Below are 16,199 nucleotides of genomic sequence, written 5' to 3'. Positions count from 1 at the left end.
CCTGGCTTATGGCTTGTGTGCTGGTTGTATGTGTACAAGAAAACATGTTCTGCATTAATGTAGGACCCCCTCTGCAGGGTTCTTGTGCTGCTGAACAACAGCCTGTGAGCTGTCTGGGTGAGGTGTGTTCCTCACCCAGCTCATAGGATGCTGTTGGCTGTGCCCCCTGCACAGTCCAGTTGGTGTCTGCTACCATTTAGTCCTGGTCCCTCATCCTCCTCTGAGCTGCAGGCTGGAGAAGTTGAGCCAAGTGGGTTGCTCTTGTGACTGTGGTTAAGAAAATGTTAATTGAAGACCAGGAGGAAGTGGTGCCTCTTTATATTGACACCCCTTTTTTTCATTGCCTGCTTTCAGAAAACCCCAACCTTGCAGCCTGTGCTCTGTTCATCCCAGACTGGTTTGGGTTGAAGGGACCTTAAAGTTCATCCAGTTCCAGCCCCTTGACATGGGCAGGGACACCTTCCACTAGACCAGGTTGCTCCAAGCCCCATCCAGCCTGGCCTTGAACACTGCCAGGGATGGGGTTGATTTGCCCAAGCCCCCTTCTGCCTCACCCCATTGCTGCCCACATTTCCCTCACCCTGTGGAGAAGTGACTACACAGTAAATCTATTAAGATATTAATGCTGATGACTGGAGCCCAGAGAGAGGTCATTTGTCTGCAGAGAGTTAAATCAATATATCGCTGAATCACTTTGCAAACTGAATTGTCCAGTTGCTGCACAGTCTTCACTGCTGGGCCAGCTCAAGCCTTGCTGATGCTAATGGAGCAGGCAGCACCAGTCTACAGCTGGCCATATTGGGGGGACACCACACCAAGAGGAGAAGCAAGGAGAGCCCCAGTGTCATGGTCTGTCCCAGAGCTGCATGACAGCCAATGCCCTTCTCCTCACCCTTCAGTGGAAAAGACAACCCTTCCCTCCCCAGTGGCTACCCACAGCCCCTCTGGGACCATTCAAGGGGTCCTCCCCATCTTGGCCCTATTGCTTTGTCCCCTGGGGCATGTTCTGACCCATGGGTGCTGCTGCATGTGTGTTCAGTTCTCAGCAGGGTTGAGCCTGGTGCAGGCTCCTCCTGGTACACGGTGTATTTCATTATCTTCAGGCTTTCAAGTTAACCTCTGGGCAGCCCCACAATGATGGGTCATCAGTTTTTTAGCCCACAGGTATTTCCAGACTCTTATCTCCTTTAATCATAACTTGGCTGAGCAAGCCCTACTGAGCTCTGTGAATCTCTCCACATAAATCAATCCCTCAAGACCCTGGCTGTGTGTTGTTAATCAGCTTTGAGCTTGCTTGGGTTTGTCAGCCTTTCTGGGAATGGCCTGCCATGAGCTCAATGAAATCCAGATGCAATTACCAGGGTCCTACAGAGAAGAAGGATTACTTCCTCACTGCACAGGCTGGGGTCTGTCTCTGCACAACTGCATTGGCCTTCTGTTTGCCTGCTGTGTTGCTTCACTGAGTGACAGATCCAGGCTAATCTATTAAGGAGTCATGCTTCATGTGGAGCAGAAGGAACATTCCAAGGTGGCTCAAAGGGAAGGAGGGCTCTAGCTTGTACACCTGAGCAGCAGAAGGCAGGCAGCAAGGGTGGCCCTGATGGACATTGCTGCTTGAATGTCTCATTGTGCATGATTTGGGGCTGCGTTTCTGCATCTGGTTCATGTGGATGCTGGGTATGGATCATAGGAAGGCAAAATGTTTGGATGAGTGCAGTGCAAGTGTATGCTTTTGGGTGAGGTGTAAGCAGGAGGAACCTGGAATAATGACTTGTGTCATGGTGATCTAGCAAGCCAAAGGTTGATGTTGTCAAAGACTGGACCAAGACCTAAGGTTGTCTGTAGGGAGCTGCCATGAACGCAAGGCAGACACAACCCTCCAAACAAGGGATGGGTGTAGGAATGTGCCTGTATGCTGCATATACTTCATTTTTTAATGCTATTTGCAGTCCAGAGGAGCTGCAGAACCAACAGGAGCAGGACTCAGTGCTGCTCCTTGCTGGGGTAGCTGTCATGCTATCACCCTGTGAGCCCCCAGCACTGCTGTGTGTGCAGCAGACACCCTCAGCTCTGCTCCTTCTCTTGTGGCCTCTGTCAAGGTTTGACTTGTGGAGATGGTAGAAGAGAAGAATCAATCCTCCCTGCAAGGTGAGACAAGGAGGGAGCACCTGGGCACATAAATAACATCCAGGGATACCACAAAGGACAGGTCAGAGTGGCTGGCACAGGATAAACGAGGGACCTTAATGAGAGAAGGGCAAGGTGTGCTAGATACCTGCTGAGAAGGGCAGAGGGAATAAAAGAGTTTGACAGGAGCAAAGATACAGTTTTAAGGTAGCTTCTAAGGCATAAAAGGGGGAGCAGCCATGTTGCTTCCAGCATATTGAACCAGTGCTGCCTATACGTAGGCAGTGTGGTCTGCTCTTGAGAGCCAGTCAGCACCCTGATACATCTGTTTCATAGGATCACAGAATGGTTAGTGTTGGAAGGGACCTTAAAGCTCATCCAGTTCCAACCCCTGCCATGGGCAGGGACACCTTCCACTAGATCAGGTTGCTCCAAGCCCCTGTGTCCAACCTGGCCGTGAACACTGCCAGGGATGGGGCAGCCACAGCTTCTCTGGGCACCCTGTGCCAGCGCCTCAGCACCCTCACAGGGAAGAGCTTCTGCCTAAGAGCTCATTTCCATCTCCCCTGTTCTGGCAGGTTAAAGCCATTCCTCCTTGTCCTGTCACCTCCTTCAGGTACTGAAAAGCTTCTCTAAGATGTCCCTGGAGCCTTCTCTTCTCCAGGCTGAACCAGCCCAGCTCTCTCAGCCTGGCTCCAGAGCAGAGCTGCTCCAGCCCTTGCAGCTTCTCCATGACCTCCTCTGGGTCCATAGTAAGTCTGTTATCTTGCTGGAACAGCACCTCTACTATGTCCTGTGTGTAACCAAACCCAATAACTCTCCGCTATGTGCTTGGGTGAGGATACCCAGGAAAAGGGTGAGTCTGCTGGAGACACACCAGCATCTCTAAAGCCTCTGCATCAGCAGGGATGCCTGAGAGAAGATGCAAAAAAAAGGAAGCAGGTAATGCAGCTATTGAGGTGAGGGAGGAATACATATATTGAAGAAATGCAATAGTCCAAGGCAAAAGTCCTCATAAATGACTGTTTGGAGTGGTTATTAGGGAAGCAGATGGAGTGTAACAGCCTCTGTGACTCTGCTGTCAGCCATGGTTGAGCTTCACTGTGCATGTGAACTAGGAGCAAAAGCATTGGCACTCAGAAAATAGCTCTGTCCTGATGGATTTAAGCAGTGTGTTGAGTGTGAGGGAGCACACTGGTAGAGTGAAGCAGAGTTCCAGGTTACAGCAGCATGGTTGATCAGACATAACTTGTGTGTTGAACTCGGCTAAACCGGACTGCTGGCAACAGAGGACACAAGACCCCCAAACTATTCAGATGCTTCCCTCTCTCTTGGAGAAAGGCAACATAACTAAAGCTTCCTAATTCATTTCACTGACTCCCATGAACAATTTATCAGTGGTGCAAAGGGCTGTTAAAACTTCATCTCTGATCCAAGGCTTGTGGAAGTGAATATGAGCCTTTTTGTTCCCTTCAGCAGGCTGTGGGTCTGGCCATTGAGATTGAAGCATGAATTTAGCATCTGGAGCCGTGCACCTTCTCAGCATGCCAACTAGATTTTGCAATTATAACCACCCATGTCCCTCTGTCATGTTTCACCCAACTATGTATATTCAGGCTAAGCTCCTCCATTCCTGTTTCCTGACATAATCTCTCCCTCTTTCAAGAACCCCCACTGTTCCGGTGCATCAGGAGTTTCATTTCTCTGACTAGTGAGTTTGCTTTCATCTGCCCCTTGTAAGAAGCCTGACTGCCCATCTGAATTCTCTGCACTAAACCCATACCTGCAGCCCTGCTGCAGTCACTTTACAACTCAGTTCAGCCAAAACCCTCAAGGAATAGTTTGTTCAGGACAAGTTCAGCAGTTTTGTTATCCAGCTGCTGAAAATTCAAGTGACTCCTGCTCCTGAGGAAGCTGGGCCTACACAGGGAAGGTGGCAGAGTGGCATCCTGCCCCCTTCTGCTCATGAGCACACACTGGAGGTGAGCAATGGACAGGGCAAGGAACCTGCTGAGTGCTTCACAAGCTGTGGCTTCTTCACTGTCCCTGCCCGTGGCAGAGGTTTTAACTGGATGACCTTTAATGTCCCTTCCAACACAAACCAGGCTGGGATTCTGTGAATCCCTTCAAACTGGACCTGAAAATGTGAGTGGGGAAGGGTTGGGGGGGATATTGGTTTTAAAGAAAGACTACCTTATGTCACTGTGTTTCCAAGCACAAGGTAATCCTTTTCTTTGCTGGTCTTAGGAAGTCCCTGGGCTTCCTTCTGCTTTTGAATGAGCCTGATACCTAAATCTCAATGAGGAAGTCATTTGCCTGCTGCAGGAGGTCTCCCTTTGGAAGATGCTGTTCATAGGCATAAGCCAGCTGCCTCCTCACCTTCTAGGGCATCCCCTGCCTTCCCAGAGCTCAGAAGTGCTGCAGAGCTTTTTCCCTTGCAGGTATGGCCATGCTCTCAGACAGATGCTGTCAGCATGAATCTCTTTGCTGTCTCTTCTGATTAGGCAGTTCAGGACAGGAGCTGGATGCTTGCTCCTCCCACTTGCAGGAGCAGAGAACAGAGCTGAGCTAGCTCATAACTGCTTCCAGGGCTGCAGTTCCCTGAGATGGCCCTGCAGCCCTGGCCATACAGCTTGATGGGTGTCATCAAGCTGTAGCTTGTGAACAAGCAAGCCCACACCTACCATAGGGGTACCAGGGCAGCTCCAGACACCAAGACTCTTAAATTTTTGCCTCTTGTAAAGCATCCTAGAAAACCATCCAGCTTCAGGTTCTACAAGCGGGTGCAAATCTAATTCCTCAAAGTCATAACTGTGTATCCAGTATGGTCAATGGCCAAGGGTCAAAGATTCTGTAATGGCTTTCACAGCTGTGAAATCCCAGTGCAAGGCAAGCCAAAGTCAGGTCACTTATATAAATAGTTACCTAATGCTGTGTCTTCATGTATCTGCATCACAGGGAATTAACTAATATGCAGTAGGTCTTTACCAGGCAGGCTGGACCCATGCAGGTTGGTGGTTGATATCACCAGGGAAAAGCCTCTTTGTCAGAACCTCACATCGCCCTCATTGCCCAAACAAAGCCTGCGCTCAGGGGAACACAAACCCACCCTTTCCTGGGGTTACTTGTAGCTTCTTTCTTCAATTTCTTCTTTGTTTTTCATTCCTGAGCTGTAACACAGGGAAGAAAGGAACCCACACTTGGATCCCTGGAGGCAGGCAATCTATTGTCCTCAAAACAAAGGAACTTTTCCTCGGAAGTACCAGCAACAATGCAAAGTGCCCAAGAGCCTTTACTTCATCCTGGACCAGGCTTCCTGATGGTTTCCAGGATGCTTGTCTGGTCTGACAGCTCTGAAATGTAAGTTTCTAACTCTTACTGATTCCCCATAGTAGTGGTTACTGGAAGTGGGACCTCTGCTCATGTACTGTGTGATCTAGGAACAGAAACACAGGGGAAGTTCGGGTTAAATATAAGGAAGTTCTTCCCTGTGAGGGTGGGGAGGCACTGGCACAGGGTGCCCAGAGAGGTGATAAATGCTGCATCCCTGGCAGTGTCCAAGGCCAGGCTGGACAGAGCCTACGGTGACATGGTCTAATGGAAGGTGTCCCTGCCCATGGCAGGGCATTGGAACTGGATGATCTTAAGGTCCTTTCCAACCCAAACCATTCTATGTTTCTGTGATTCAGTTCTCTCTCTGCTGTAGACATCAGCCCCTGCCTGTACCTCAGACTGACCCATGGGGAAAACATGCTTAGACATAACATGCAGTTGTCTCATCCATGCTGCACTGCCACCGGAGGAAGAGCTCAGCCTCATAGCTGCTTGCCGCTTCTTGGCATGGTCCAGAGTCGGAACTGGAAATGGATGCAGATGCTACCGCTTCTGCTCACATTATCCCAACAATCCCAAATCGAAGAGAGCTTTTTGTTTTTCCTAGGAGGTACTGGCAATCCTCCAAGCACAGGGGGACCAGATGGAACAGCAACACAGCTAAAATTAGTGGGGAGAAGGGGAGGGAAGTATCTGTTAAGGAGCTGGCTTGAAACTGAGATCATGTAAAGCAGCTGTTGCTTTGAGAACCAGGGTTTTTGTTGATGCTAGAACAGGAGAGTGTGGGGCTGATGTAAAAAAACAGCCTTGGAGATGTGTTCAGACTGTGTTTTGAAAGGTTGGTGGGTCAAATCTAGAAGACAGTAAGAAGTGCATAGAGCGGTGTCTGTCAATAGTGCACCAGCTCACTGCCTGGCCTCCTCGCAGATGCTCCTTTGGGCCTGGTTGTGGGGGCTCAGAGAGGCAGCACCTTCACCTCTGATGTCTTCAGGATTCTTAGTTCCTCTTGATGAGTCTTCCACAAGGTGTTACTGGAGCCTACTCTGCTGTGTATCAGTTCCCCGTGATGCAGATACAGGAAGACATAGCATTAGGTAACCATTTATATAAGTGATCTGACGTCGGTTTGCCTTGCACTGGGATTTCACAGCTGTGAAAGCCATTATAGAATCTTTGACCCATGGCCATCGACCACGCTGGATACACAGTTCTGGCTTTGAGGAATTCGATTTGCAACTGCTTGTAGAACCTGAAGCTGGATGGTTTTCTAGGATGCTGTACAAGAAAGTGTGAGAGGCAAAACTTTAATGGTTTCTTGTCACGTGAATAAATCACTGAGGTTCTAGTACCAAAAGTGCAGATTGAATTTCATGATAGCCACCTGAATTGATATTCCCTGATCTCTTCCACAGATCTGTTGGCAAGATCTAGCTCCTTGTTCCAAAAGCTGCTGTTAAATATAAAGGGACGTTTTATAGGGGGTTGGAACTGGCTGAGCTTTAAGGTACCTCCCAAACCAAACCAGTCTGGGGTTCTGGGATTCTATGACACAGTTACCTACTTCATTGCCCCAGATGAGTTGAGCAGCCCACAGTGGACATTGCCTTGCCCAGTCCATCTCATTGTCCCACTGAGATGAGCAGGGGGAGCTCTGCCTCACATTTTCTAGTCAGGTATTTGCTTCTGTGGATTGCTATGGAGATGGAGGTCAGCATGACAGGCATTGCACAAACAACATGAGACAGGCTGTGTCCTGGGGGACTTGATATAAACTCAGCACATGTGCTCTCTTGAAAGGCATCCTGGGCACAGAATTCCCATTAACACCATCAAATGGTGCTCCTGTTCAGTGCTTTGAAAACTGAGCTCTGAGGAGCTGTTTTGAGAGGGGGGAGGGAAAAAAAATCAGTGATAGAGCAGGATTGGAGTGTAGAGAGAGCTATTCCCTCAGTGAGGACAGGAACCCAAGTGCTGTGGGGTCGGTGGTATTTTCTGAATGAATTTGTGCCTCAGCCCCTTTTGCACACTAGAGTTTATTTTCCTCTCTCTAATGTGCTGGTGTGTTTTATGCAGGACTGTCTACATGGATATGAGGAACATGCAAGAAACTTCAGGTGCAAGGTGACTTCTTGTCTCAGTACTGGGGACCTGGGCTTCGAGCAGACCTAAAGGATGTTGGGTGGACATAACAGCCCAGAAAATCCTCCATACAGTGAGTAAAGCTATAGCTCACAAGCACAACGTGCGCCTTATGTAATGGTGCTGTGATGGCCATTGGCACAGAAACGTGGATTTATGTGTAGGAATTTGGTCTCCTTGGTGACAAAACCAACCAATGGAAAACACACAGAAGAAAGAAGCTAAAACTGTCTACAGAGCTTTCTTTTCCCTGCTTTTCAGAAAACAGGGACACCTTCCACTAGAGCAGGTTGCTCCCAGCCCCTGTGTCCAGCCTGGCCTTGAACACTGCCAGGGATGGGGCAGCCACAGCTTCTCTGGGCAATCTCTGTGCCAGTGCCTCACAGGGAAGAACTTCTTCCTTATGTCTAACCTGAACTTGCCCTGTTTCAGTTTTAACCCATTAATTACCCTTTGTCCTGTAGCTACTGTCCCTGATGAAGAGTTTTTCTCTGCATCCTTATAGCCCCCTTCAGACACTGGGAGCTGCTCTGAAGTCTCTGCACAACTTCTCTTCTCCAGGCTGAACAGCCCCAGTGTTCTCAGCCTGTCTCCATAAGGGAGTTGCTCCAGCCCCTGCTCATCCTCGTGGCTTCCTCTGGACTTGCTCCAACATCTCCATGTCCTCCTTATATTGAGAATAGGATAGATAAGATAGCAGAAATCATCACCTTTCCAGCATGGTGCAACTCTCTAGGGTCAAGCCGGAGCTGGCTTTGGGCAGTTACAGCAGGGGGTGGATGGCCAAACTGTGGTTTAACTGAATGGTGTTGCTCCCTTACCAGCACAGACTTTCATGATTGGCAGTCTGGCATTTGCACACTGGTTGGGAGTATCTTGTAGTGAATGTTTGGGGCTCATGGTGCTGCTGGTTGGAGATAAAGGGTTTGAGAGCAAGGGGCAGTTTTCACTGCCTGCTAGGAGCAAGCACTCCAACAGTGGTGTGTTGTGGTTCTCCTTGGTTGTGATGCTCTTAGTTTAGAGTCAGGACTACTCTGCTCAGTGCTTTCTAGAGGCAGCCACCTCTTCAGACCATGGCTGGGCTGAAAGCCACCTCATGCCTGCAATGCAGCGCTGCATCCGGAGCAAGCTGTCCTGTGAAGCACACACCTTGACATGACAAATCAAAACACCTTTTGCTTCAGCTCAACAGGCTGGAAAGGAAGATTTTAGGCTTCTCAGGTGGAAAAGTTCCCACAGAAAATATCGGAGCCCTGTTTTCTTTCCCATTCCTGAATGTTGTGACCCTCTCTCCCCAAGCTATTCTAGTACTGCCCCAGGATCCTAATTAAGACTGAGCACAGCGGGTCTTGTCATTGTGCATACCCATGGGAAGAGTCCAGCCCTTCTCTAGCAAGCTTCTCATCTCCTTTGGTTTAGCAAATGCAGCCATTGAAACTTCTTTTATTTCAACAGTGCCACAATGAAGCCTTTCATCTCTACCTCATGTGTGTATTCCAGTGTCATGCCCTCTGCTTTCAAAGTCTTAGGTTTGCCTTTAATTGTGTTGAGAGCCTTTGTCTCTAAGCCTTTCAGAATGGATTTTCTTTCTCCTCTGCCAAAAGCAGCATTTTGTTTCTTTGCTGGCTTTTCTCCTAAAGCTGAAGTGACAGTTCCCTCTTCTCTGGGAGATTTACAAAGCTTATCTTTTAATTTTCAAGAGCCAAACAGCAACGGGGGGGAGTGGGAGGGGAATGAGACGTCACTGTGCCTTTTAAACACTGTCGCTAGGAGAAGGCTTAATGATGTAGGAATACATAAACTGCACACTCTTGGGGCTGCTTCAATTTAGTTGTGCTAAACTGCAGCTCTTGATGGAGCCCTGCCAAAGGATGGAGTTGGGGAGACAGGAGTTAGCACTTTCTCACAAGGCTGGAGGGCAGGGGGATGATGCCTGGGCAGAGCATTCACCCACCACAGGGCTGGACCCCTGAACCTGCGGCAGGTTCCCAGCTTCTGCTCAGTGCTGAGACCATCTCTCTTGTCTGAGGACCAGAAAGAGGGCACAAAGTCCTTGGCAGTGTTCAAGGCCAGGTTGGACAGGGCTTGGAGCAACCTGCTCTAGTGGAAGGTGTCCCTGCCTGTGACAGGGGGTTGGGACTGGATGAGCTTTAAGGTTCCTTCCAACACAAACCAGGCTGGGGTTCTATGATTCAATGATTTTTGGAGGGAGGAATTGAAAATGCTCAGTGCTGGCTGTAGATCCTGGTGCTGTTCCCAGCAGAGGCTGCTGGTTTGGGTTCTGGGCTGGGATTCAGTGTGTTCATTAGCAGTGTAAAACCATTCCAGGGTCAGGGCTGTGCTGTGCCTGAGGAGCTGCCCTTCAGCAGGGCACAGAACCTCAGTGTGCTTTGCCTACCAGGGATATCAGTGGCAAAAGGCTGTTGGGCAATTTGCTTCAACGGAAGAAAATAACCTGTGGTCAACTTGAGAGATGACTTGAGTCCATCTTTAAGGATTTTAAATGAGAAAGCTAAGATGGATCCCATGTTCCTTCTGCTCTAAACTCAGTGCTGTTTTATTGCATCTCATGGGTTGGAGGATTCAGCTCAGCATTGTGGAGGACAGTCCCATGAGTGCAATTAAGGCTCTGTGAGATGAGATGGAACGAGGTGCTCCTCTAAGCTGTAAACTCTTCTGCCTTTGTCTAAAGCAGTGCATGGCTGTTGTGCAGGAAGCACAGGTCTGGAGAGGAGTCGTCTTTCCACTGGACAATGCAATAAATGGATTAAATGCAGTTGGACTTGATGAGCTTAAAGGTCTTTTCCAACCTGGTTGATTCTATGACTCTGATTCAGTGTCCTTCCCTGCCTTGGCAGCAGCCCTTCAAGCCTGAGCCACCATGCACAGAATGTTTCAGTCTTAACCCTGCAGCATCTTGTAATGAAACTGCTTCATCTGAGGCTGTGACCGCTTCCAGAGCACTCTGTGGGGCTGTGTGAGCACAGCGAGTGCCACATTTAACAGGAGCACATTTATCTGGCACCACATGCCCAGCAATCATATGGGAGGTTGAGTCTTTGCAGCCACAATGTTCCCTGTCCCTCTCCCTGCTTCTCATTTAAGTACTGTTCCCTTTAGCTTCCTTCTGCACTGAAAAGGAAAGCACGAAGAAGTCTCGCAGCCAGAACATGGGTTGTGTGCTTTGTTCCTTCACTTGCTGGTCCTCAGCCCCAATGATAAAAGACTGGTGGAGCAGAGTCCCAGCTCCCTCTGGAGGGGATTAACCCTTGAGAGCACTGAACACAGGATCACAGAGGCTTCATGCCATGAGCTGATGGGCATGGCAGAAGGGAAGCAGCTGCCTTTCTACATGCAGCTTGTTTTAACATCATGCATAGCTGGGGAATGATTGCCTCTTCAGCAAGGCCTTCCATCCACTCCTGACTCCATCTAGGCTCTGATAGTGCTGTGAGCAGCATGATGTGAATCCTCAGGCAAACCCCTGAATGTTGTAACCTCATTTGGTAAATGATTGAAAATGGGCTTCCCAGAAGATGCCGTTCACTTGGATTACTAAATAAACGGGAGAGCAGCCTCCTGTCTAGCAGAGCTGGCAGCTTATGGAGGGATCCAAGTGAAGCCAACACCATCAGCTTGCTGTCAGGTTTCCAGCCTCTTGCTCCTCCTTTGGTGTATGTCTGGGAGCTCTGCTCTGTGCAGAGGGGAGCAGGAACCAGAGGGTCAGGCACCGCTGAGGGTGCTGCTTGGCCTTGGATGGGCACAATATGGACCAGACCCTGCAGGATATATTTGCTGCCCACTGTCCAGGAGACCACTGCAGGCACAAGGCAGAGCTCATGGAGAATGAATGACAGACTCACTTCCATATCCTCCAGCGAGAGGTTCTTCGTGTCAGGAGCAGAGGAGAGCTGTCTGCAGGCAGGAGAGGCAAGCGCCAGAGGCAAGGTAGGAGGTGGCTGTGGGTTGGAAGGGTTTTGACAGTGATGACAGACCAGATGAGGGTGCTAGCAAGCCACAGGACGCCCAATAATCCTTCCAGATCCTTAATAGCTTTATTTGAGTGGCTTCAAATCTTTATTCCACTTCTTCCCTTTCCAAGTAAGAAGAGTGGAGGAGCTATATGTCAAACCTCATGCTGGCTCTCTGGCTCTGTGTAGACACAGCAGTGTTGCTGCTGAGCTTGGTGTGTTCAAACTTACTGGGGTAGCAAACTACTCCCATGCCTCCAGGGTGTCTCATCCTCCTGACCAGTGCCTTGTGCAGTACAATATCCCCTCTGTCCTGAAAAGGCGTCAGTTTTTAATCACAAAATAGACATTGCAACAAAATTCCCCATATTACCCCCCTCTTTTTATCTTTTTGTCTTCATCAGGGCCTGTAGGGACAGGACAAGGGGGAATGGCTTTAACCTGCCAGAGGGGAAATTGAGATGAGTTCTTGGCTTGGAGCAACCTGCTGTAGTGGAAGGTGTCCCTGTCTGTGGCAGGGGATTGGAACTGGATGAGCTTTGAGGTCCCCTCAACCCAACCCATCCTGTGATTCTACAATTCTGTGCTGCTTTCATTTCAGGCAGAGGAAACTCATTTTGAAACCTCAAGAGCTGCTGTGAAATGGGATCGTCATCCTCCAGGGAGCTCTGGTGCCTCCATGCCTTAAGCAGTCGTGACTAACTCTCACACCAGCCTGGCACGTGAGTTAAGCAGTGACACTTGGGAATACCGGGAAGTTCACCAACATCCTCATTTAGCAGTGCAGGCTGGGTTTGCAACTCTGTGATGACTCCATGGCGGGTTTAGAGCTCAGGCATGTGAGTCTCAAATCAGACAGCAACGTCAAGCAAATAACACTCCCACTAAGACTTGCTTTAGTTCTTCTCATCTTGCTATGCACGAGTACCTTTTACTTCTTTTTATTTTATTATTACTATTTTAGGTTTCCTTTTCCTCACACCCTGATTCATTTTGCATTTTTCTTCCATTCCCGTGCACACAAAGGGCAGCACAAGACCAGCCGATCTTTTAGTCTTCTCCAGTGGCTGTTCTAGACCCAGATATTGAGCCTATCTGAGAAAACTGGTAAGGATTGAAGGGCCTGGAGCACAAGTGTAATGGGGAATGGCTGAGGGGCCTGGGGGTTCAGTCTGGAGAAGAGAAGGCTCAGGGGGGACCTTATCACTCCCTACAACTGCCTGACGGGAGGATGGCTGGGCTCTGCTCCCAAGGAACAAGGGATGGAACAAGAGGAAATGGCCTCAGGCTGCACCAGGGGAAGTTTAGATGGAGCTGAGGAACAATTCCTTCCCCACAGGGTGCTCAGGCATTGGAACAGGCTGCCCAGGGCAGGGCTGGAGTCACCGTCCCTGCAAGTGTTCACACACCGTGGAGATGAGGCCTCAGTGCCATGGGTTAGTGGTGGCCTTGGCAGTGCTGGGGAATGGTTGGACTGGATGAGCTTAAAGGGCTTTTCCAACCTGGTTGATTTGGTGATTCTGTGGTTCTCTCCACAATCAACTTTTCATTCTTTTAGTGGGCTCCAGTGGGCTTGAAGCACCCCCAGCCCTCCAGACCCCCTTTCTGACATGAGGAGGAGAAGCAAGCTTTCACCAAGAGTTAGGGCAGGCAGGCAGTGTGGTACATCCAAACCCAACACCCTCCCTCCTGCCAAGCAGCTGACCAGACAAAACGTTGCATGTGAAGCCAAGCAGCTTGTGCTCACTCAGGCTTCCAGCTTGTGGAACTATAAAAACCTCACAGAGAGTGAAAGGATCAAAACCCTTCAGCTGCTGTCATTCATATGCTCTTTGGTATGCTTGGCTTCCCAGTGTATTTGCTCTCTGGGCTCCCAATGGAGACTGCAGACACCAAAGCAGCCTGACAGGCTGCTTCCCAGGTAGGGAACTAGGTAATTTCAGGGTAACTGAAATCTACCAGTCCCTTTCCCTTGCCTTTTCCTGCTTGGTAGCCATAGACAGCAGAGGAGAGCCTAGAGGAAGAGCAGTCAGTCTTCAGGCATGTTGCATGTGTGGGTTTTTGCAGGTGGACACAGGCTCAAATGGGAGCATAAGGAATGAGATGTCACTTTTGCGAGCAGGCATCCTGAAGGGCTGGTTTTTGCAGGAGGTGCATTTACTGAGCAGTTCAGCATCCCCTGGTGCTGGGAGCAGCACAGCCTGTTCAAAGAGGGAGGTGTGTGACCACTAGAAAGTGCCTGTTGTGCTGGGAATTGACATGTTGCCACGGATTTGATGAAGCAGCATCAGGAGGTGAAGGAAAAAAGGAAGGGAATTGAGGGGGAGTTACCTTCTCTCCTGTTTCTTTTAAGAGGGGAAGGATTATTCTTCAGTTTTAATACTTATTGGCAGTCAGCTTGATAGAAAAGCAGCACCTTAGCAATACCCTGTAAGTTATTCTACCAGATAGGACTCTTTTTACCTTCTGTCTCCCTTTCTTTCACTTTTGCAGAGAAGCAAAGCTCCTTCTTAATTCTACCCTGGTGTTTTGTCACTGTGGGTATGGCCAATGTCAGCAAGGACTCTATAACTTCATCTGCCAACTGAGCTCTGGCCATCATCCAGGAACAGAGTGTGATGCTCCCTGTCCCAGGTTGAGGCCTAGCCTCATCTGCCAGTGCTGCCGTAGGCTTTTTACCCCAAAATGCAAGGTATGGAATCACCTTTTAGATAGGACCTGGAGAGCTAAAGCTGGGATCCACAGTCTTGTTTGAATGTCAGCCTGCGTCTCATCAAGGCAGATCAGAAAGCATCAGGCTGGCTTATGAGGGCAGCACCCCTCCCTTGCCATAATCCGTGCTCCTTATCCATGCATATGAATGCAAAGAGGAAATGTTATTTCTGTGGTGACGCATCCTTGAGAGAATCTAATCTGGATTTATTCAGGTCGTAAAACTGACTTAGCACTGTGGTACCTAGACAGCAGGATAAATACAACCTTCTATTTATAACACTGCCAATCTGGCACCACTCATAAGCACTAAAAATACAACTTTTTTACAAAGCAAGTGGAATTAATGGGTGCTGTTTTTGCATTGTCTCTGAGCCAGTCCCTGATCCTAGGGCATGGTGCCTGGCAGACATTCTGCACAACATGACTGAAATGCCACCTCTTTGGAGGGTCAGGTGCTGTGGTAGCAGCAACTCCTTTCTCTTCAGGTGCTCTGACTGTGTGTAACCCCTCCACAAGTCTGGGACAGGAGTTTTGAGTCCTGATAATCAAATGACACAAGCAAAGCCTAGGAAAAAGGCAATTTGCTCTGCTGGAGCTGCCTGGCACACGCCTCTGGTCCAACTGTGTGAAGCCCATCCTCCTCTCCAGCTAAGCTTGTATGAGCTTGCAGGAGCATTAAGAGGGTGAATGCTGCTGGAGGCAGTATGCGAACAGCTGAGCTGGTGCTAAAGCTGCTGCTCTTCTCTCCCCTCTCTGCCAGGTCCAGCCTGTGTTATCACCACGGGCACCAGGGCTTGGCTGCCAGCACTGGAGGGGATGCGTCAGACACAGAGGCAGAGCCTGGGCTGACCCAGCTGCACAGCAGAGCCAAAGAACCCCAGTCTCGTCAGGCTTGTGCAATCCACCATGTGGTAATCAAGGGCTGGCTGCCCTAGGACAGTGGATCTAGATTAACTTGTCAAGTGATCTGTTTAAGTTGCAGGTGAACCCACAGTGGATCTTCTTTCCTAGGACTGAAGTGAGCCTCACCTGCTAACTATAGTGAGTTTAATATCAAACATGTTTTTTTTTATATTAAATCTTAGTACTGTTTAACCCAGCCATATAGTTCCAGTAGGTATCATTTAGTTTTCCCCTGCTGCTCCTCCCAGCACAGCAGAAGGGTCCCATACCCTGTTCCCAACTTAGGTTCTAATGTTGAATAGCCTCCCGGCTGTCTTCTCTTTGCTAGGAAAGCAGAGACCTGGATTTTATCATTCACGCTGTTGTGTATCATAAGGCAGAATCCTGCTGTTGTGATTTAGGAACTGCTGGGCTTCCCCTCAAATGTTCTTTGGTTTTGCATTTCTTTTCAGAGCAGATCAGGCTCTCCTTTCCCGCAGTTTCCATCTACTCAGCTCTAAAAACATGGCTGGATCTAGCTGCTCTTCACATGGTTCTGTGTGGTTCTGGGAATGAGAAGCACTCGGTGGACTCTGGCAAGGTCCTGGCACACAGGACAATCCCCGAGCACCAGAATCTCACTGACTTGCGTTCAAAAGGAGTGTTTCTTGCTCCAAAAAGGGATGTCTTGTCATGTCATCATTTCTTCCCACAGGAAGCCTTTATGGCAGAGCTGGCATGGTTTGAGTTAAGGTGCAGGCATCAGGCATGGCACTGTGTGATGAGGAAGCAACAGACGTCAGTGTTCCCCAAAATTCAGTCAAGTTTGTTGGCTTTTTGGTTAGGCTTTTTTCTACCTGTAACTTCCCTCAAGACTGAGGGAAAAATCGTTCCCAAATGGTACACAACAAGAGTACTGTTAAGCATCATGGGGTCCAAGACAGATGAGAAGCAGATGGCCCCAAATGCTGCTTTACAGAACAGCTTATCCAGGAGCCTGGGTCTTGGAGGGTACCAGCAGCAACATACCTG

General features: G+C 49.2%; 1 long non-coding RNA gene across 2 annotated transcripts in view; it reads left to right on the top strand.

Moving 5' to 3' along the window:
- LOC133272762 (uncharacterized) overlaps nucleotides 1–15,972 on the top strand; it is a 51,809-nt gene extending 35,837 nt beyond the window's left edge. Inside the window, exons 3-9 of one of the 2 annotated variants that reach the window (XR_009744561.1) lie at nucleotides 4,375–4,568; nucleotides 5,298–5,487; nucleotides 7,534–7,672; nucleotides 12,172–12,292; nucleotides 12,535–12,677; nucleotides 14,064–15,326; nucleotides 15,883–15,972. This is a non-coding gene — a long non-coding RNA (uncharacterized LOC133272762). Of the gene's footprint in view, nucleotides 1–4,374; nucleotides 4,569–5,297; nucleotides 5,488–7,533; nucleotides 7,673–12,171; nucleotides 12,678–14,063; nucleotides 15,327–15,882 lie in introns of both variants that reach the window. The other variant, XR_009744562.1, reaches the window with a different exon arrangement.
- Nucleotides 15,973–16,199: the final 227 nt, after the last annotated feature.

Source organism: Pezoporus flaviventris, unplaced genomic scaffold (genome assembly GCF_033815535.1).
Source record: "Pezoporus flaviventris isolate CSIRO_AGI_PZ_B2104156 unplaced genomic scaffold, CSIRO_AGI_Pfla_v1 ptg000001l, whole genome shotgun sequence".
Lineage (NCBI taxonomy): Eukaryota > Metazoa > Chordata > Aves > Psittaciformes > Psittacidae > Pezoporus > Pezoporus flaviventris.
The sequence above is the reverse complement of the archived record's forward strand: the minus strand, read 5'-3'. Positions and strand labels throughout refer to the sequence as shown.